Here is a 24,440-nt window from a genome sequence, read left to right as displayed (position 1 = left end):
GGTTTAAGAGTGAAGTCGCGAAGCTTGCATATAGCTGATGTGCGCAGGCTTTGACTTCTAATTATAGAGACTAGAGACATTTCGTATAGATACACAGTAATAGAAACACTGATAATTGATGAGGTAGTAATATAAGTTAATTCTGAGGATAAAATTAAAATAGCCATTCAACAAAGGCTGTAATGCAATTTAAACTTAGAAAATCAAAGTACATGAATAAAAAAAACGGATCAAGTGAGTAGAGCTTTAAAAGCGAATGTGCAAAGTTAGTATATTGTCAACCTCTGTCAATTTGTGCAGAGTTTACGGAATTAGCTATAGACTTTGCTTCTTTATTTTAAGTTTTGTTTTTTACATTTTTATTGAGCAGATATAACCTACATGTTCTAAAACAACATAGACATAATTCATATAATAAGTTGGAATTAATATAGATGCAACATGCTTAAATCATAGAAAGTGCTAGTGCTTTGTGCTTACACAATATAAGTAGTTAACAATGGCACATCAAGCTTGTACCTAAAACAATAATAAAAGATGTTAGCGCATATGTTTCCTAAACCTAGATCTAGAAATGTGTACAACTGAAACCATAGATTCATGTTGCTACCTCTATCAGAGGAGTCCAGACTGCATATAATCAAAAAAGCAATAAGACCTTTAATTTTCACAGATTTATGGGATACAAAGAGACAGTGCAGATGATAACGCCTCTGTGCCCATTATGGTCCAGTGTACCCCATAAACTCTTTCGAAAAACCTGGAGGTTTTACACCTACTCAAATTCAAGGGGTTCCAAAATGCTGCCAAAAAGCCTTCTTCAAACTGTTTAGTCCTTAACATTTTCGCCTACCATCCCTGGAGTGTTGGAACCAGCCGTATTCTCCAATTTTACAGATTTGATGTGTGAGTTATCATGAATAAGATTTAAATAACATTTTCTCTGTATTTATTTATCTTACGGGTCTCTTTAGAAGTCCCTAATAGCACTACATTTGCCTCTATTTTGACTTTAGACTTTAGACTTTTACTTATGGCTGCAATGAATTCTTCCCAAACTTTTGACTGTTTTAGACATGCATAGAACATATGAAGCAAATCCTTCCCTTCTTACTGGTGACAGCCAAAGCATTGATCCGCGACTGAGGGAAACATCTTATGAAGTCCTTGAGGCATGCAATATGCCATCCAAAGGGACAGACATTACATCCTTTTATAGTTTGCTGCTCTTAGAGAATGTGCCCCAGCTCAGCCATTAACTGTCAACCTTCCTCCGACCGTTTACTTTGGGTCTTCTCACATGTGTCCCCTGAAAACAGCAGTCAATTCCTTGGCCTTTTTATTTTAAGTTCAGTGAAATGATTAGTATGGTAATCAGGTAAAATCGTCGATCTCTATTTATTTGAGGTCTCTGATGTAACCCAGCTATCTGAGGTGCGGCTCTGGGCCCACCTCCCCTTGATCTTCTGCTTCATGATGTCCTGGGCGGATGGCCAGCCAAGGCTGAGAGCAGGCAGGCAGTGCAGGAGGGTGTCTGGGCTGGTTAGAAAAAGTTTTGACATTGCTCACTACTGAAATGAAAATAATGTATTTGTGCAACTTAATTTGCTTTTATTTTTCTGGTCAGATTAAGTTGCACAAATAAATTACATTTCATTCCAATAGTGATCAATTCCACTATTGTTGAACCCTTTCAGAGGTATATCAAAATGTTCCCAAGAGGGAACCCCTCATAATGTGTGCATCTTATTCCCAGGGTCACACATGGCTTTTCGGACTATCCCCTCCTTTATTTGATAGGACGGGGAAATTTGCGAGCAGGCTTGAAGACCTGGAACATTTTGTGCATACCATGGGGGCTCATCAGCTCTGGATCTTTATGCAAGGGAGTAGGGATCAGTGGGGATGTGGGAACAGCTACTGCCTCCCTAGGTTGCCCTAAGTGGTTTATTACAGTTTCATGAACAGTTTCCCATTGCTGTAAATGGCCACTGACTTTATCTCACTATTTTGTCTTAGACTTTGGCTACTCACTCATGGCCAAGATCCCGAAAGTAAAAAAAAAAAAAAATCCGAGGTTTAAAGTACAAAGTTGGGACCACTGTTTTTCCTCTACAGTTTCATCTAATTTTACAAATGAAAAGGAGGAACAAACAAGTTAATTAAGTTGGAGACCTGTTTGAGATTGCTGTTAATTTCTCATCTAGACATGGAAATATCATTCTTAATCCTCTTGAGGGTTTTCGGCCCTAGAACATCGATTCACCAAAACGCATGTGTAGTGGAAGCGACCTCACGCACGCTTTTTGACATCAAAGAGATCACAGGAAGTGACATATTATGACCTTTAGCCCTGATTCACAAGAAATTATGCCACAAGATCTTTATACTGATTGACTTCATGAAGCCTAGTGTATCTATCAAAGTGAAAATGTACAGGTTTATCACAGGGAGGTGCACAAAAATGGTGATTTAAAAAAGCAGCAGTGGTCAGGCCCACTAGTATGAATAATTGATAGGGACCATTCATTGCATATGAGCTATGTTTTTGGCTTGATTTACTCTTTTTTCAAGTTAATTGTTTTGACATTGACAAACGCGGCGATCTAGGCTGCGGTTGTGTGTTGTTGTGGACGCTGTTTTTAAAAACTGTATTTTTGCTGCTGATTTTAATAGCACGCCTAGAAAGCATTTTAAAATTGTAATTTGCACTTCTTGCACTTACTTGCATTTCCTTTCCCTCGTGACCCCGTTCCGCCCCGGCTCTGTGCCGTTTGTGCGGAGGGTCAGCTTGAGGAGCGTCACTTCCTGCTCGTGACACCACTTCCGCCCTGCACGAAACCTTCGCAGGTTAGCGGTCTAGTGCTCCCTCACCCCCCAGTATTTAATGGCAGTATGGAGGAAGCGCAGCGGACGAGCGCAGCGGGAGCGCCGACTTCGTGCCGAAGTCGCGCACAAGTCAAGCCCGTCTGCGCCCGTCCGCGGCCGACCAGGCCCAGGGCCCTGTCGTAATGCCCAATCTTACTCTTATTCCTCCTCCGATCTCCTGAGACTTAAATCCTCAGGACCCATTCCCGCCCGTGCTGTCAGAGCGGCTCAGGCATGTGGCATATTTGTTCCATCTGACTTCTCGGCACTTGATTCTCTCTACGACCCTTCCCCCTCACTGCTGCAGATCTCCGCCTCTTTACTGATTTACTATCTTAATACCCGTTCCCTTATCCGCCATCAGCTCGAGATCTTCCAACTATTGCATCAGAGCTCCATCGATATCCTTCTCCTAGCAGAAACCTGGATCACTGAAGACTCAGCCCCCGACATTCTCGCAGCAATCCCTACGGGATACTACATTATGCACGCCAACCGGCCCGCGGGGAAGACTGGTGGCGGAGTGGCAGCTATCATCCGCTCTGAACATATCTTCTCCGAGATCACGGTGACTTCTATCCCTAAAACTGATTACTTAGCACTAAAATTTACCTCCCCTAAGTCGTCTTTTATTTGTGTTCTCGTTATATAGACCCCCCGACTATATGCCTCTCTTTCCCAAACTCTTCAGCGACTCTATCGCCCAACTAGCAATCAACCACGCTAACATCGTGGTGATTGGTGACTTTAATTATTGGCCTTCTGATGTCCATGAAAGCCAATCGTCGGTGGAATTCACAGACCTTCTAAAAGGCATGAATCTCTCCCAACACATCCACACCCCCACCCATCAGAAAGGTCATATCCTCGACCAAGTCTGGACATCTAACCTCGACATTTCACCTCCTTCAGTTCTCCCTTGCTCCTGGTCTGACCATTACTTCATTTCCTTTCACTTACATCTGCACACTCTGTGTCCTCCCCCCCGTATTAAGAATCTTATGGCTCGCAACTGGAAAAGAGCCAATCTGCCTGAATTTCACGACTCACTGGCTTCTACCGCACCCACGTCTTTGACCTCACTAGAGGATCAGGTTGACAAACTTGATGAATGGATACGTCAGGCTAGTGACAAAGTTGCCCCTTTAAAAAAGCTCAAAGCTAAGCGCCCCCACGACGCACAACGATGGTTTACGGACCAACTCAAAGCGGACAAACTTGCCCTGCGGCAAGCTGAACGCCGCTGGCGTCGCCACTATTACCCACAGCTTAAACTTGTTTACACTGAGGCTTTAAAATCTTATAAACAATCGATCCTGGCAGCTAAGACGGCATATTTCTCACAAAGAATCCTGGACTCAAACAACAAAATGAAAGATATTTTTTCAATTGTAAATGAGCTCTCCTTGCCGGATAGGGTCACCCCCCAACCCCAGCCGACCCAAACCCTCTGTGACTCACTAAACTCCTACTTCATAGAGAAAATTACAACAATAAAAAACAACATCCCGACCCCGGCATCTCCTACTCCCCCTCCTCTTCCCCCTAGAAATACCAGCACCTTGTCGGAGTTCCCACCTATCTCTTTACAAGAATTCGCCTCACTCCTTCACAAAGTCAGTTCGGGATCCCCCAATGATTGCTGCCCCCCGCAGATCCTGAGAGAAGCCTTTCTCGCATGTCCAGGCCCCCCCTAGCACTACTTAACAACTCTCTTGCTACTGGGGAGGTCCCTCTTTCCTTCAAGCAAGCTGCCGTCTTACCTATCCTAAAGAAACCCAACGCAGATCCCACAATACTCAGCAACTACAGACCCATTTCCCTCCTCCCCTACCTAGGAAAGATTCTGGAGACCTACGTCACCCGCTGTCTGAGCTCTTTCATAGAGAAATCCCCCTTCTTGGACCCTCAACAAGCGGGATTCAGACCCCTCCACTCCACCGAGGCGGTCATAGTAGCAGTCATGGACACCCTCAGGAAGGGCGCTGACAATAACACCTCTCAGGCCCTTGTCCTATTAGATCTCTCGGCGGCATTCGACACGGTCGATCACACCATCTTGATCGACCGTGTCCACAATGCCGGCATTCAGGGAGTGGCCCTTGACTGGCTCAGATCTTTCCTTCACCAGCGATCACAGTCCGTCCATCTTTTCACTTTTTCCGCACCCTACACATCCCTTCCCTGCGGCGTCCCACAGGGCTCTGCACTATCCCCTCTTCTTTTTAATTTGTATCTCCAACCCCTCTCAGCCTCCCTCCGCAACTCCCCGGTCACAATTTTTAACTACGCGGACGACCTCCAGTTAATTTTTCCCATAGACTCCCTTCCTTCCTCCCGTCTTAACTTCCAGTCCACCATGCTGACCATTGCGGAGTGGATGTACCACAGCCACTTAAAGCTGAACCCTACCAAAACTGAGCTCGTCCTGGTAGGAGGCCCCAATCACCCATGGAATTCCACCTTCTGGACAACATCTCTGGGGACAGCACCCACTCCTGTGAGCTCAGTCAAAAGCCTGGGTGTGATCATTTCTGAAGATCTTTCGATGAGACCGCAAATCAACGCGGTCACCTCAGCCTGCTTCTTTCACCTCAGGCGGATCCGCAAGATCAGCAGGTTTCTCACCAAAGAAGCCCTGACCCAAGTTGTCATTGCACTCATCACCTCCAGGCTCGACTATGCCAACATGCTGTACGCGGGAATTCCTGCATGCCACCTTCACCGACTACAGCTGGTGCAGAATCAAGCTGCCCGCCTGATTTTCCGCCAGCCCAAACATCAGCACGTCACTCCCCTTCTCCGTAGTCTGCATTGGCTCCCTATTTCCAAACGTTGCACTTTCAAACTGGTATGTTCTACCTTCAAGGCCCTCTCGGATGCACCCCCCGCGTTCATCTCTTCGGGCTTGAACCGTCACATCCCTTCTAGAGTTCTTCGCTCAGCATCATTTAATCTCCTTGAGGTCCCCAAATTCAAAAGAAAAAAGCACGGTGGCTTGAGTTTTTCTGTCCAGGCCCCCTCCACCTGGAACTCCCTCCCACCTTCACTCCGTCTCTGCCCAAAGTACGACTATTTCCGCAGACTTTTAAAAACCCTTCTTTTTCAATCCGCATATGACTAACCCTCTCATCCTGGATCACGTTACCTGTCAATGAGCGCCAAGAAACCGATGGTGATAGTGCGCGTTACAAATAATTTTAACGTAACGTTTAACGTAACGTAACGACATCATCGCTTGCGAAGCACAGAGGTGAAGGTTCTGTTCAGCATATTTTTCACATATTCACATTAATCGATTGTGTCAACAAATGAAAAAAAAAATATTTGTAAAAAAATGTTTACCTTCATTTTCTATTATAAACAGTGCACATTCCACATCTGAATATATTTATTTTTAACTAAAATTGTAACTCCCCCAGTGGGCTTTTCAGAATGTAAACAGTGCTATTCAGAACTCCATTTTCCTTCTGTACTTGGTACTGTTTTTGTGACGTATGAGACATGGGATTGCAAAAGCAGTGGTAGGGTCACAAGAGGCCAACCAGGGGTCGCAGATGCAACCCCTGGCAACCCCTAAATGATGTTCATGTAACCCTTTGCTTGTAGGGAACCCCCACAGAGTTGAGAGGTATGAAATACTGGTGCTGCACATCTCTTTTTTTGCTACTCAGAGGCGTTGTAAGGCATGAGCTAAGCGGCCAACTTCTAACAATCCCCATGGTAAAGTTATTGGTTCATTGGTATTTGAACAGTGGGGTACAGAAATCACATTATGTTTTAGGTTGACCACTAGTCATGAACCCTATGCAGAACAGCCTACCATACTTAACCTTTGCACTCCTGGGTAGATGAGGGCATTTAATTAAAAAAAGACATATTCTGTCTCATATAATTCTTCATGTTTCACCTCACTTTTCTACTTCAGCCCTTTACTTTTATCTTTTTATCTATCGCTACATCACAATGTACATCCTCTCTATCTTTACTCTCTCTACTACACTGCTCTATTCTGCTCTCTCGCAACCATATCTCTCTTCCACTCTCTGAAGCTCTCTATATCATTACCTCTTTTGCTGCTTTCTGTACCTAAACTGTCTTTCTAACTCAACCTGCTCTCTGCACCTTACTGCACTGTTTCTCTCTCACATGCCTGTATCTCTCCTCCATCTATTTCTCCTCACTCTCACCCTCATCTCACCCTTTTCTACCTCATCTCCAAATTTCTATATCTTGCCTCTTTCTACATCCCTCCTCTCCCTCAACCTCACTGCTCTGTGCATAACCTCTCTACCTAATATTTCTCTATCCCACTTCTCTCACACACTGCCTAACCTTTTCAATGACCTCATTCTTTGTTCTCCACCTCACCTCTCCATTTTCTCTGTCTCTCTCTCTTTCTATCTCTGTTCACTCTACCTCATGCCTTTTAGTACCTTACTCCTTTCTCTCTACCTCCCTTTCTCTCTTTTCCTGCTTCTTTAAGTCTGGCTTGGCAGTGCAGCAGTCACTAGACAGTATGTGATGATCAAAAATCAAAGGTTTAGGAAGCAGAGCTAAGAGATGGGCTTTGGCTTCTATCACATGTTGATCTTTCTCTTGGGTAGGTGATGTGTGCTTCTGCTAAAAAGGAGTGCTTTTGTTGCCCTTCTTGCCTTGTGGGAATGTGTATGCTCAGTACACTTGACCTGAGTTAGTTATGGTGTCAAGCCAGCGACCAAGGCTTTTGGGCTTATTTGTAAACTGGGACACGTTATATCATATACCATTTGTATGATCTATTTATTACGAAACGATACACCAAAGGCATTAGTTCTGAGTTATTTATTCTGAAAAGCATATCTTAGCACAACTTTCTTTCTACAGCAGTGTTTTTCCTTCTACCTCTGCATCAACTTGACTTCTCTCTACCTTATCTCTGTTTTTCTACTTCATATTTTTTGTTACATGTTACTCCTCCTACCTGTCTTTCTACCTCTTAACGAGACATATTTTTCAAAGCCTCTTCTCATGTCCTCCTTTTCTTTCACCTTTCTTTCTGCCTTTGCTCTCTTCCTCACCTCTAGGTATATCTCATCCTTCTCCCCTTTGCTACATTTCTTTCTATTTCTAGCTCTCTCTACCGCGCTATAAAATCTTACCTATCTCTCTGGCTTTGGTTTTCTATATACGTCATCCTCTTTCCTCCTCTCTTTTCTCTCTTTACATTATGTATCTCTCTACCTCACCTATCTACCTTAAGGTTAATTCCCTTCAAGCTCAACTTCACCTATATTGTTATTCCCTGTCTTTACCGCTCTGTTCTTCACCTCTCTCATGCCCCCTGGCCATTTCTCTTACTCAGTAATCTCAGAGTTGTTTATCTAGACACAGAGGGAACACACCTAAAGAGAAGGGGGGTAGGAGGAACAATGCAAGAGAAGGAACAAAAATGTTAACGGCCTCCTGGTCTACCGCGCGCCTGGCCCAAGGGAACATTTCACATAATCCCTACTGAACCTCATTTAATCATGCATTGTCTGCCTAATATCACTATCTTGAGGGATTTTAATTTTCATTTAGAACAATAAGAGGATAAGGACATAAAATATTTAATGGACACTTTGATGAACTTTTACATGACACATGTGGTAAAATCACCCACTCGCCAAGCAAATCAAATGCTTGATTGTATTTTTACCAACGACACAAACCTGTTGGCCGAGAAAGTTGTACCTCTGTCCTGGAATGACCATAGGGTTAAAATTTTCAAACCAAGAATCCCAATAACAAACCCTCCAACTTCCAGAATACCAACAATACTAAAATACCAGCAACGGAATAAAATTGAAAGTATGGAATTAAACAAGCTACTAATGAAATCCCATCCCATATTTAGAGATGACATTGACCTAGCAGAAACTACATTTGCTGGCTGGATTGATACGGCTGTCACACTACTTGCCCCTCAAAAAACAAGGGCTAGTCACATATCCCTGCCGTGTGCTCCGTGGTATTCCCCAGAAGTTAGGATGTATGGGTAGAGACGCAGACACCAGGAACAAATTAGAGATCAAGTTATAACACAGATGAAAAAATAAAATACAAAACCCTTATCAAAGACTATAAAATACAAATAAATGCGGCTAAGACCCAATTTTTCACAGATAAAATTAATACTGCAAACAATTAATTGAAGGAACTATTCAATACAGTTAATACTCTGTCTAAGATCAATATTAAAAATCCAGTGACACCAGACCAGTCATTATGTAGTACATTTGTAGACTTCTCTCTGTCTAAAGTTAACAACATATTCGTGGAATTTGCCACCCTGTCGGGAATCACAGAGCCTTCATTGAGCAAGGGCCAATACAATAAGATATGTTTAACATTTTATCTCCTCTTACAGAAGATAAGGTGGCTAAATTAATTGGAAGCTCCAACTCAGGTGCCCCATCAGATCCCTGCCCTCCGTGGGTTCTTCATCTGATATTGATCCACCTTATAGCACTCCTAAACAAAATATTAACCTCTGGATGCTCTCCATTGGCTTAGAAGAAAGCAGCTATACTGCTACTTCTAAAACAATTCTCACTGAATCCCTTTGAAGTCAAAATCTATGGGTCGATCTTGCAGCTCCCACTCCTGTCCAATGTTCTAGAAAAAGGTTTGAACATGGAAATCACAGCCTTTCTAGAATCAACTTACATCCTTGATCCTTTACAACATGGGTTTGACCAAACCATTGTACAGATTCAGCTCCTATAGAAGCTACAGAAGAAATCAGAGCCATTGTCGACAATGGAGGAAAGATGGCCTGGATCTTGTTTGATCTTTTAGCCGCATTTGATATAGTTGATCACTCTCTTTTGATCAACCATCTTGAACACATAGGCATCAGGGATCATGCATTAGATCTGCTTGGCTTCTTTCCATTGACTCATGAGCAAGTCCTCCACTTAGGAAACTTCACTTCTGATCCCTTAACACGTCCTTGCAGGTTTCCTCAGGGATCGTCATGTAGTCTTACAATTTTTAATGTGTATATTACCCCCCATCTTTGGGCTTATTAAGCCACATAGCTTCTCAGTATTTTTTATTTGCAGACAACAATCTAATAGTGATTTCAGTCTCTTCAAACCTCAGAAAAAGTTAGCAAGCAGTTTACCACCTGCATGAGAAATATCAGTGAGTGGATGCAGAAAATAGCTTGAAACTTAACTCAGAGGAAATGGATATGATGCTTTTTGGTAGCAATGCCTCCTTCTGGAATACCTCATGGTGGCCCTCCAATTTAGGCTCTCTTCCATTGCTAGTCGTAGAAGCAAGGAATTTAGAGGTTATCATTAACACCAAGTTGGTGTTTGCCGACCATGTAAATCTGGTAACATCCTCCTGTTTATTTACATTGAACGTTCTAAAAATCATCCTCCCTTTTCTTCCCTTGGTGCTGCGGAAAACAGTGATTGCTGCCTTGGTAATGTCTCTTCTCTCCAAAATTCTGTAGTTTCAATCTCTCCAAAATGCAGTAGCTCGAATACTGCTGAATCTTCCTAAATTCAGCTTTATCTCGCAGAGCATCTCTAACCTGCACTGGTTACCAATCAGGGAACGCATCAGGTGCAAGGCTCTGTGCTGGACCCAGAAAGTCCTACATAAGGTTGGCCCTCTCTCCTTCCAAAAGATTTTCAAATGGTATGTTCCCACTCACAAGCTTCGATCTGCTACTGCTAATAAGGTAGTCGACACAAGACTCAGGAAGGCCCACTGGGGAGGAAGCATTTTCTCCCATTCTACCTTTAAATGGTGGAACACACTGCCTGACCATCTCAGAGTGCAGTCTAATCTGTTAAAATTCAGAAAAAGACCTAAAAACCTGCCTTTTTTCTTTTAAGATCTAATTAGGTCCCATTCGCCTTTATTCCCTCAAATTATTGTACAGTCACTAGTGCAAAGACACCAATTTTTGGTTATTTGCGTGCTCTACACACATATTAACATAACAGAAATGTATCACTTTTCTTCCAATGGAATGGAAAGCATTCCCCGACCTGTGCCTTGTTTTTCAAGGTTATAGCAAAAAAGCCATTAGTGATGTTGAATGTATGTGTCATTATGAATTTCTGACAATTAAATTGTGTGCATTTAAAAATTAAACAATAATGGACTAAACATCCACCAAGTCACCCTTACTTTTTGTACACCAAAAGAGTATCTAGAGTCAACCACAAAATGAAAGGCCATTAATAATGCTTTTTCAAGCTTTCATTTAAATTCGGCCACTAGTCTACCAACATGTAGTTACACAGTTGTGCTGCTTTGTGGCATTCATCTAGGTCAGCATCTTATCACATCTCGTTTGCCCATCATTGGCAAACAGCATGTAAGTCAGTGTGCATGTTTTGATTTAGCAAGAGTTGTGTGTTTGTCCCATTTGCTTAGATCAAAATTTTACAGCGGATCCTACTAAAGAGAGCAGTTAGAACGGGGAAGTCTAACATCTGCCCAGGAGGACCACATTCTTGCCATATTTTCAAGAGAAAGAGTGACTATGTAAATGAGTTGCATCCAAGGTCCATTGAATGTACATGTATCTAATGTGGGTACCCTGAAAATCTGGCATGGCTCGCTCCATCCTGCCGTAAGTTTGCAGTGAGTAACAATGTTTATTTTATAGTTAATTAAAACCATAACAAATAGGCATAACATCTTTAAAATAAAACAATATGAATCACTTCATCATCTAAGACTCAATAAATACTGTAATCACATTAGTCCATTCTTTAACTAACCTATGTAGTACCCTTATTGAAATACCAATTGCCTCGTTCTAACCCAGTCCGACATCAGCTCCATTACTAAGATTAACCTAATCTCATTAACACTAAAATACATGTACTATATAATATAATCCTAAAACAGAATCAGCTGTATGTACACCGGGCTAGATTATAATTTCTTGGGCTCAATTAAAATCATGTCATAGCCTTTACTTGAGGGCCAATGGGGCAATTCAATCTGAAGGACGAGATGTGGGTAGCCTCCAAAACTTGCCTTACTTAGAAATACTTCTTTTGTGAGCAGTACCTCCCAAAATTCAGTCTAGGAAGGATTGACCTCAACACCAGGCCCCATCTGTCCTACATGTCCACTGTCTCCAAGCTCAGCTTGAACGTACACATCTACAAAGCGATGCAGACCTTATTTCGGAGGCACTGCTCTTGCCCTAATATTCAACAATAATTTGTTTAAAATATTCAGTACTGCAGCTGAAGCAAATGTCAGATGCCTGTATGCAAGAGCGAACACCCTCTGCCACAAACATAGGTTTTAGCAGGAGTCTCCTTTGTTGATCTAAGGCTGGGCACCAGCATAAATGAAACCATGACTCTGGATAATTGTTGCCTAGCCTACACATAAAGTCACCCCCGCCACTAGCCCAACGAGGGTTAAAAACTCTTATTGGTAACACAAGCACTCTCATATATATATACAACTCACGAGGGGGAAGAGAACGGGCTCTGCACCCTGGTACTCACCTGAACTGAGAACCCTGAGGAAGGGATGCAAGAGACTAGAGCGGTCCTGGAGGAGAGACTGGAGTGAGTCGAGTCGCAAAGAATATCGTGCGGCCCTGAGCAGGTATAAATCCGCTATCCGGGTGGCAAAATCAGGATTCTTTGAAGAGCGTATAGGCTCGGCGGCCAACTCTTCTAAAGAATCATTCAGGGTTATTAAGGAGCTACTGAATGCCCCCGACCCTCCGGTTCGCCACGAGGACCCTCGTAAAAAATGTACAGAACTAGCCTCGTTTTTCAAAAGTAAAATTGACAACATTTTGGCCTCCCTTCCTCGGCCTGGTGAGGTCCTGTCCTTGGAGGACAGTCCCACCTCCCAACGGAAGTCGCAATCGGTGGAGCTGGCCTCCTTTGGTCCGGTTACTAAGGAGGAAGTTTTGGCGGTTCTGGGGTCTATGAAGAGCGGCTCCCCGAAAGACCCAGTACCGATTAAGTATCTCAAACAGGTGTCATCTATAATTGGTGGCCCTGTGACGGACCTGATAAATCTGTCTCTCGCCCAGGGGGTAGTTCCCCCTAGTTGGAAAGGCGCGGTGGTCAAGGCCCTTTTGAAAAAACCTAACCTTGATCCCGCTGACCTCGCTAACTTTCGGCCTATCTCCTTGCTGCCGGGTATCAGTAAGGTGGCTGAGAAGCTGGTGAACAGCCGCCTTTCGGACTTTCTGGAAATCAATTCCCTTCTGGGCGATTCCCAAACGGGCTTTCGCCCTGGTCAGGGGACTGACACCGCCTTGCTGGCGGTCGTGGAGAATGCGAGAAGCATGCTGGACTCGGGAGGTTCAGTGGCAGTGATCCTCCTGGATCTCAGCGCTGCTTTCGACACCGTGGACCATCAGGTGCTTCTCCAACGGCTCTCTGGGGTGGGGATAACGGGTTTGGCCCTCAAATGGTTCGCCTCCTTCTTGGAAGGTCGCTCATTTGAGGTATGGGAAGGCCAGGAAAAATCATCTTCATCCCCTCTCCAGTGTGGTGTGCCACAGGGCTCCTCATTGAGCCCTACCTTATTTAACATTTACATGGCCCCCCTGGAGAGTGTGGTACTGCCGCTGGGTATTAAAATCATCAGTTATGCTGATGATACCCAGCTGGTGGTTGGCCTTTCCCAGTCGGCACACCATCCCGACCGGCTGCACACGTGTCTTGAAAAGATCTACACTTGGATGTGCAGCTCAGCCCTAAAGTTAAATGGCTCCAAGACGGAATTGATGCTGCTGGGGAACTCTTCTCCATCTCTGTCCCCCAGCAGCTGGCCAGACTGTCTGGGACCGGTACCTTCCCCCAAGCGGGAGATTAAGAGCCTGGGGGTATGGCTGGAGCAGGACCTATCTTTTAAAACCCATGCCAAAAAGACTGCTGGCGTGTGCTTTGGCCTGCTCCGCTCAGCTCAGAAGATTCTGCCTCTACTCCCAGTAGCCACCCGCAGGCTTCTCATCCAGGGACTTATCATCTCGTGGCTGGATTTCAGCAATGCGCTTTTCCTGGGTGCTCCCGAAGCTACCCTGAATAAACTGCAGCAAGTGCAGAATGCGGCTGCTAGGCTTCTGACGGGTCTCCCTAGGTGCCAATCTGCCCGCCCGGCGTTGAGAGCATTGCACTGGCTCCCGGTGAGGGACAGGGTGAAATTCAAATCACTTTGCATTGCCCACAAAGTTCTGCATGGGGTGGGTCCACCCATTTTGGAGGAAATGGTTCAGCCTTACAAGGCCTCTCGTTCTCTCCGCTCTGACCATCAACATCTCCTTCAGGTCAGCAGGGTGAAAAAGGCAAGAACTGGTGGCAGAAGGTTCTCTATAAATGTGGCCTCCCTGTGGAATTCATTGCCCCTACAACTGCGCGCGGAAGCCAGTATTCTTCGTTTTCGTAAACTTTTAAAAACCTTTCTGTTTCCCGTGTAGGCCCTGTTTTTTTGCAGTAGTGGCTTGTGCCGTCAAGCGCTGGGATGCCTATTTGGTAACCAGGCGCTATACAAAACTCATAATAATAATAATATAGGATTTGGTCCCGAGTATTTACGTTAATGAGATCCGAGAAATAGTTTTGTGGCTTCCCAACGCAATAGGACTCAGTCGAGGGCTGAGCCCATCTTTGACTCTCAACAGACAGTATGTCCTGTCCCCAGGAGGACTCCTTCATTTGCTTATTGATCGCTAATTTCCATGTCCGATAAGGGATGGCACCGAACCCCAAAGCGGACTCCTCGATCTTGAGTAACAAAATCGCCTCTTTAAGTTGGCTGGACCAAGGATTACCAAATTTTTCATAGATCGATTGCAAGTAATTGTTTAAGGAATGCTTGGGTGCCCTTATACACCTGATATAATATTTTAACAAGGAAGCCTTACAATCTATTGATTGAATTATTAACCCCATCTCAAGTCTTAGCCTGGAGCATCGAACGTGTCGCGGTTGATGGAATCTTTTTTTATATGCTCTAATATGGCATAACTCTAATGCTTTGTCCAATGCTCCTGGATAGTCAATATGCCCATACTGCAATGCTGGGAGTAAGGTAGCCTTTATAACTCTTAAAATAGGTGAAGCGGAAGCGCTACTTAATAGATGATTCAGCTGGCCAATTCCGTAAGTAATGGCTGCAACTTTCTTATTATTCTCTTTACCTAGGGCTGCTGCACAACCAGATTGATTAAACCACATGCCCAGATATTTATAATACCTTGCAGTGGTGATGGTCTGACCTCCCAACGTCCAGGTTTCCATCTTCTTCATACGATAACTCCTGAATATCAGGACTTTAGTTTTGGACTGATTAACCAATAAATGGTTCACCTTGTTATACCTTCCCAAAGCGTTTAAAGCCCTTTGCAACCCTTACTTGGCATGATCCATAACCACAATATCATCGGCATATTGGAGTATTTGTAATCGAGCTGCGCTTAGATTAGGGGGAACCATGCTACAGCACTCCAGAGCCTTCCCTAGATCTGCTGTATACAAATTAAACAACATGGGTGCCAGCACGCAACCCAATTTTAACCCTCGGGTTGTTTTTACTTTCTGAGTTACTGTTGTTGCACTCGTTTATACTAAAATCAATGTCTCTGTGTATAGTGATATGATGGCTCTTATTAAGTTTGATGATATACCCCAGCCCGAGAGCTACCCTATCAAACGCAGCACTATAATCTATAAAGCAAAACAGGAGAGTTGGTCTGTTCTTCTGGATAGCATTATGCCTAAGGACAGAGAGAGCTTGTATATTGTCTTCCGTGGAAGCCCCAGCCCTGAACCCTGTTTGAAAAAATGGCAATAATCCCTCCTCTGCCACCCAAAATTCTAATTGGTCTAGTAAAATTCAGGCGTACACTTTTGCTTCATTATCCAATAATTGCAAAAGAAATAAGGCAATCAATCTATAGTTTGCAGCTGCCGTCCGATCTCTGCTTTTAGATATGGGACATACAATTGATCCTCTCCAACCATCCGGTATACCAGTGCTTAAAAAGCAATGGTTATAAAGTGCTGACAACACTTCTGCCCAAACTTCATGCACCTCCTTAAAAAGGCCAGCTGGAAGCTCATTCGGGCCCGAGGCTCAATTGGCTTTCAGCTTTACTAATAATCTTGCATATTTCGCCTATCTGTTAGTTTGCGTTCAGCCCCTTGGGCCTCTTTCCCGCTCTGGTCCCATCCTTCCTCCACTACCGCTTGATGATGTCGGCTTAGTTCGGCTACCCCTGATTTTTCTTAAATGGTAAACTTGGAAAGGAAGGCCCACTAACCCCGGTTAGGTTGTGCATCTCTGCCACATACAGCTCAACAATGTGGCATACCCAGGCTGATTTTGAGACTTCATTTTCCCTTCCTATGTTCCCATTCTTTTATTTATTAACGTGGGCCCAAAATCACGCTTGGTTTGAGTCCTTTAATAGCTGGAAGATTGTGACCCAATGCTTATCCTTTCTTTCCTTTTGAATCTCCCAAACGAGTTTGTTATGTGATTTTTTTTGCCAGTTTCACTGCCACAGCTGTTTTATTTGAGGGATTACATTGGTGCACACACCGCGATTTATGCAGCGTTCGTCTAGTTACAATGATAGCCTTGCAAAAATTGCCTGGCCTTAGTAGGGTGTGCCGTAAGTTGAACACCTCTGATATAGCACTGTATGCTGAGGATAGCTGGCACCACAGGGATGAGGTGCTTTTTGAAATAAGCATCATCAATACTTCCGCCGGCTCTGCAGAGGGCTAGTGGGGGTATCCAAGGCAATTGCCAAAGATAAGGAATTACAGTCAGATTCAACTTTTGAATTTATTTAAAACTGCCTAATGCATCTGAAATGGGTCATAAATGAATAAGAGGTATTTGCTCTGCCATTCGCATAATACCCATTTTTAGTTGGAGAGCCAAAAGGAAAGCTTCTGTTCAAGGTCAGAATGTCATGGTCACACCTTATATTAAGTAAGAATGCTCCAGTTTCATCATGTTTATAGTCTAGAATATAAATCAGTGGTCTATTCCAGGATCTTTTTCATTTCCGATGTCAGAGTTCGCTCAGCAGAGGCAAAACCATTTTTTATCTTGACACTAAAGTCTCCACCAAATATTTGTAACCTCAAACCAGTTGTAAATGTGCGGTTGAGACCAAATTTAACTTTTTTACACCTGCCAGGTGTCCATGACTTTACCACAGGATATTTCTCCTCCAAAAGTGCTGAGAAATCTGCAGTAAAGAATTCTGTTCAAAGGGAGGAATTGCACATTAAGAAACATGTTTTGCAAGTTTGGAAATGCCCAGGCATGTGTATTTGAGGGCATTCCCTAACTTCCCTCTGACTGCATCCCACCCTAATAATGGTCAGAGATACCAGGATAGGAAGGGGAATGGAATAATCCCAGATTTGCAGGAGTGTAGAGAAGCAATTTTTCCATAAGGAAAAATATTTTTCCCCCCGAGCGGAATTCTTTGTCACAGATAACGCTGCAAAGTTGGAATATAAACCACTGAAAAATGTCACATGATATTCCCACTAGTATACCTCAAAACCTGTACCTAGCTCAATGTCCAGGTATAGTATTGGGAAGAATTTTTCAAGAAAAGTCCCTTATGTGTTTTCAATAATACCAATCAACGAATTGTAGAGCACTGCTTATCACCCATGAGGGTACCCTGTTGCTGGGGGGAGATGCTACTGGGAGTTTCAGTTGAACATCCAGGTTTTTAGGCCATCTCTGAACTTCTATTGGTTGGATGCAGTCTCGAGGTGGAGTGGGAGGCCTTTCCAGATCTTAGTGGCCAGGTAGGAGAAGGTGCGGCTGCTGCTGCCGGCGCGTACATACGGGGCTGGGGGTACGGCGCCTACCTACGGGGGGCTGGGGGTACGGCACGTACATACGGGGATGGGGTGGGGGGGCCGTACGACTCATATCCCGGGCACAAGTGTACCCGGGGTAGGGGTCGTACACAGTTCGCTCTGTACGGGACGTTTTCCATACGCTTGTGCATTTGGAACGCCGGTACGGATCGGACTTGTGCGCTCGGACTTCAGTTTAACGACTCGTACGTAAAAGTGTCCGGGGACGTCTCATAGACTCTTCCCGAGGCGATTCGTATGTATTTTTCCCGTACGAATCGTACTTCACCGTTTGTATGTTACTTGTACGATTCGTACAGAAAAAAATACGGATACGAGTCGTACGGGAAAAAAAAATACAGGATCGGAATCAGCCCCTTTGTGTTCAATTTGTAATTAAGTTTGCATGACATTATGTGAGGAGAACGTTGTTTTCATATGCCATTTTTTATTAATGGATTACCCCACTTGGGTGGAATAATCAAGCCTATGTTGATTTATTCATGGGTATTCACCCACTTGGGCAGTACTTTAGAGGATTTTAATCCTGGTTGGGTGGGCAGCTATTTCATGGTTTTGTTCACTAATTTGGGCATCATTGTACGTTATGGTACAACACAGATTCCGGAACTTTGTACTTTTGTTATTGATTGATATTGATTTTCTGCGCTTAGTTTTCTATTTCTACATTATTCTGTGCAATGAGATCTACCCAATTATTGGCATCTTTAGAACAAAGCAACCACTAGGACATGATGGGCAGAACACTGAAACCTTTCAGACGCTCACCTCCTGTCACAGATCTAGGTTGAATCCATCATCGTTCTTTTGCTCACTTCGCCACCTCAGTTCAGACCCAGCTATAAGTAAATCAGTCTTGACCCTGTGCCTTATGGGAACAGTCCAGCCCGAACTGCCAAGCCAGGTCATCCCTGGACTGGAAACAAGCATCCTGGGACCAGTTTCTGGGTAACAACCCTCACCAACTAGTCTAGCTTGAATCCAGTTGCAAAGTGAGCAAGGGAACCACATCTGGGCATACCCTGCCAACTTATGGCAAACAAAACAAACACAAGGAGATGATGGATGGAGTGCTGAACCTTTTCAGACACTCACCCCCACTCACAGATCTGGGTTGAATCAATCATTGTTCTTTAGCTCACTTCACCACCCCAGTTCAGACCCAGCTGTATGCAAATCAGTCTTGACCATGCGCCTCAAGGAACAGTCCAGCCCAAACTGCCAATCCAGATCTTCCGTGGACTGGAAACAAGCATCCTGAGACCGGTTTCGGGGTAACACCCCTCATCACTAAGTGATTGTGTCTGGAGTCGACTGCAATGCCAATGTAGTTCTCAATGCACTTTTCTCTTTACTTCCTCTGGTTGATGTAATCAAACAGAGAAAGGATAAAAGATTATGTTAAGATAGCATCTGCAATGATAGTACAAAATATATTCTGCATCTTCCATTGGAAATCTTGCAGATCGGTGCACTGGATCTGTACTCTTCACAATAAACACTCAACAAGATGCACAAAAATTCTTGATGGTCCTACTTGGTATGTTAGAAGATGAGATGGCACCTATTGATGAGCTATTTTGAGTAAGTTAATCATGGGAGCATAACTGTGAAAACTGATCTTTTTCTTCAACAACACAAATAGATTCAGAACGATTTATCTACTTAGCTCTAACAGACTGTATAACTGACAGTTTTGAGAAATTTTTAAAAGATGCACCACATAAAAATAGCTGCACCAAATGTACCTCAGATGTTCTATCAACTTGGAATATAAGAAGAACTGGCAAATATATCATCCTAATGCTACAGCGATGGACTGCAGTTGAAACTAAATTAGAAACACAAAATTACAACTTTTTAAGGTGCAGAAATCTCGGTGTCTAGTAAAACATATACCTGTATAGCTATTATTTTTGATGAAGGAGCAAAAGTTACATCTGGACACTACACCATCTTCTTAAAAAATACAACTAGATGGACAGAATGTAACAATAAGAACCTTACATTCAAGCAGAGATTACCATATAAACTACTAAATCCTTACCTTCTCTTTCTTGAACCAAAGTTCTAAGGATGATTAGTACTAAAATATTGCAATGCTGCTCTCCTGGTAATCTAATACAACAAATTAAGATATCATTCGACCTTATAAGTGCAATATCTTTAAAACGATTCCAATTAATGTCATTTACTTACTCTTGCTAAAACATAACAGAGTTAGCACTAAATTGGAAACAAAAATCAAAAACTACAATCCAGGACAAGCATGTACTGAACAGAAAATGGAATACTGATAATCTAATTAATCTTAAAAAAATTTGAGGATATACTATGTACTTTTTGAAGAACAGCTGGAAAACTATAATAAGAATTACAGCTCTGACATGCTCTACTTCTGATTAATGGATTACCAGATTTGATGATGTCATGAGGCCTATGGAGAGAGATGTCTTTATATGCCTGTTTATATATAACTAATATTCATGCACATTAATTGTATTATAATTATAATTATATATTGTATATATTTAAGAGATATAGGTAAAACAGTGAGATAAATGTTTGCAGTGAATGTGAAGCATAGTAATGTTAATTTGAAATAACGTGCTATGTACCTAAGGGTTTTTTAACAGTCCATATGACTGTTTTTTCTCCCTACTGTTCAGTGATGAGCATCTATAAAACACTTCATTTATCGTGAAAAAGGATGAAAGATGAGAATAGTGAAGGAAGGGAATATGACATGATTAAGTAATATGTATAATTGCTGTGAATCATATGGATTTCTTGTTTCGTATCATTAACACTAGCTTTTCTTATTACAGACTATTATCCTTAAATAGAGAAATGTATAATAAAAAATGAAAATGTTAACTTCTATTGATCTTTTCTCTCTTTTCATAGATTAACTGATCTCTTTTATGCAGTAATGTAGGTAACTAATTACAAATTTATTCATGTATACACTATCCACACATATACTTTGTACGCATAATTAATTATACTAAAACAGATATATATACAAAGGCACACACTGATGCATATACTAACATACCCAGGTGCATACGAATGCAGACACTAACACACCCAGGCACATACTAATGCATACACCGACACATCCTGGCACATACTGCTACATACACTGACACACCCAAGCACACAATGATTCATACGCTGACACATTCAGTCACACACTGATGCATACACTGACACACCCAGGCACATAGTAATGCACACACTGACACACCTAGGCACACACTGATTCATAATGCAAACACACCCAGAAAAACACTAATGCATACACTTACACACCCAAGCACACACAAATTTATACACTGACGCACCCAATCACACACTCATGTATACACTGACATACCTATAGCCACACTAATGCATGAGCTGACACACCCAGCAACACACTAATCTATATGCTGACACACCCAGCTAAACACTAATGCAGACACTAGCACAACCTGGCACATTCTAATATATATACTGACGCATTCTGGCACATACTGTTACATACACTAACACACCCAGGAATGCACTGATTCATATGCTGACATACCCAGACACATAGTGATGCATATGCTGACACAGCCAGGCATATAGTAATACATACACTGACACACCCAGGCACACACTGATTCATACCCTAACACACCCAGACACACACTGATGCTTACAGTTACACACCCAAGCACACACTGATTCATACTCTGACACACCCAGTCACACACTCATGCATTCACTGAAACACCCAGGCACACACTCATACATACACTGACACACCCAGTCTCACACTCATGCATTCACCGACATACCTATAGACACACTAATGCATGCGCTGACACGCCCAGTCACACACTAATGCATATGCTGACACACTCAGGTAAATACTATAGCATACACTAAAACACCCAGGTACATTCTGATGCATACGTTGACACTCCCAGTCACATACTAATGCATATACTAACACACCCATGTACATACTAATTGATATGCTGACACCTAGCTACACACAAATCCAGCCACTAACACACCTAGGCACATACTAATACATACACCAACACACACACTCTGCCACATACTGATACACACATTAAAATTCCGAGGCACACACCTAGACATGCACTGACACACCCAGACACACACTGATGCATTCACTGAGACACCCAGGTACACAGTAATGCATACACTGACACACCCAGGAATACACTGATTCATACCTAGCACAGCCAGACACAGACTGATGCATACACTGACACACCCAGGCACATAGTAATGCATACGCTAACACACCCAGGCACCCACTGATTCATACACTAGGACACCCAGACACACATGGGCTGACACACCGGGTCAGACACTCATGCATACACTGACACAAAAATAGACACACTAATGCATATGCTGACACACTCAGCCACACACTAATGCATACACTGACACACCTAGGCATCTACTAATGTGTACCCTGACACACCCTGGCACATACGGATACATACACTAACACACCCAGCCACACACAAATGCATACACTAACCCACCCAAGTACATACTAATGCATATGCTGACAACCCGCCTACACACTAATGCAGACACTAACACACACAGGGACATGCTAATGCATACACTAACACACCTTGGCACATACTGACACATACACTAACACACCCAGGCACACACTGATTCATATGCAGACACACACCAATGCAAACACTGAGACACCTAGCTGCATAATATTGCATAGACTGACACACCCAGGCACATACTGATTTATAGGCTAACACACCCAGACACATACTGGTGCATATAGTAACACACAGGCACACAAGATTCATACAGTGGTACACCCAGAAATGCACTGATGCATCCACTGACACATAGAAAATCATACGCTGATACACCCAGGCACACATTGATTGATATATTAACATAACTAAAGAAACAGTAACAGAAAGAAAAAAAGACCCAACCCCACACTCATGCATAGACTAATCCACTCATCCACACACTCATAGATATAGTGATGCACCCACAGATACACTGTTTTGCAGAGTACTATCCATGTACTCACTAACATGCACAGTAAAATAGAGAGGCAGAAAATATTAAGGGGACAAACACAGCTGTTTATGGAAAATATGGGGGATCTAAAAAGAACCTTTTTTCTAAACCATTTTGAAGGGCAAAGCGGCAAAGAACTACATTGTATGCCAAACAGTTGTGTTACAAATGGGTGTCTCCAGCTGGCACAGGTAGGTACCTTTGTCCAAGTAGTGGCCCTTCTTCCTGGTCAGGGTAAGGAGGATACACTTCTAAAATAACCCCTGCTCAACCCCTTGGTAGCTTGGCATGAGCAGACAGGCTTATCTCAGAGGCAGTGTGTAAAGCATTTGTGCATTTTTTACAGTAACACTGTGAAAACACTACAAATGGACAACACACAAGTTTAGAAAAATAAGTAATCGTTATCTAAACCAAAACAAGACCAAACGACAAAAATCCACAATACAGCTCTCAAGATATCTATAAAAATAGGTTATTCACTCAAATGAAGTTTGTAGCAACAAATAACTCCACCTGGAGTTATTACAACGTCGTGACACACCTAGGCATCTACTAATGTGTACCCTGACACACCCTGGCACATACGGATACATACACTAACACACCCAGCCACACACAAATGCATACACTAACCCACCCAAGTACATACTAATGCATATGCTGACAACCCACCTACACACTAATGCAGACACTAACACACACAGGGACATGCTAATGCATACACTAACACACCTTGGCACATACTGACACATACACTAACACACCCAGGCACACACTGATTCATATGCAGACACACACCAATGCAAACACTGAGACACCTAGCTAAAACACTAATGCAACACAGTGGGCGCTACCCACTACGCAGTGTTATTGACGCGAGCACACGGAAAATCACAGACGCGCGGCACAGGTAACTACTGTTCAAAGTCACATCGTACATCGCATGTTCCGCTGCATCGTTTAGGGCACTTTTTCACTGCACTTTTTAAAAATCGACGCACGCTGAATCCGTGTGCACCAGCACAAGTTCTAGGTAAACTCCGCGTTATCATCTACAGGGGTTCCGTTACACTCTAGACGTTTGTCTTGATTTTTGTTCTGGGGAAGCACTTGCGATAAACTATTAGTTAACATCTTTACTCCACTGACGCTCTTTTAACAGCTTTTGGGCAGTGTACCGCACTGTATATTACTCAGCATGGGACTCTTGTCATTTGCCACGTTTCACGTCGGTCACACGTAATTAATGCCACTTATAACCACGAGTTGGAATGCTTTTTCCCACACCGGGTTACTTTCACTAGAAATGTTTTGCTGTAGGATTTATTCACTTCAACACTCGGCACAACTCTTGATATTCACATTCTCAGCTGTACACTTTTCAGACATATTTTAATGACTGGAACAGTTAATTCATTTTTTACAATACGCTTTCCGCTCTGGGTTTTTAAGAGCATTCATTTTTATTTACAGGGAGAACCCCCTGAGGAAGGGACAGTCCCGAAATGCATCGGGGATTGATATTCCTGTGATTGTGTAACAACTCGCACAATGGATTGTTTGAAACACAAGTGTGGATAGATACAGACATCGTCTTAT

Source organism: Triturus cristatus, chromosome 12 (assembly GCF_964204655.1).
Source record: "Triturus cristatus chromosome 12, aTriCri1.1, whole genome shotgun sequence".
Lineage (NCBI taxonomy): Eukaryota > Metazoa > Chordata > Amphibia > Caudata > Salamandridae > Triturus > Triturus cristatus.
This window is presented reverse-complemented; position numbering follows the sequence as displayed.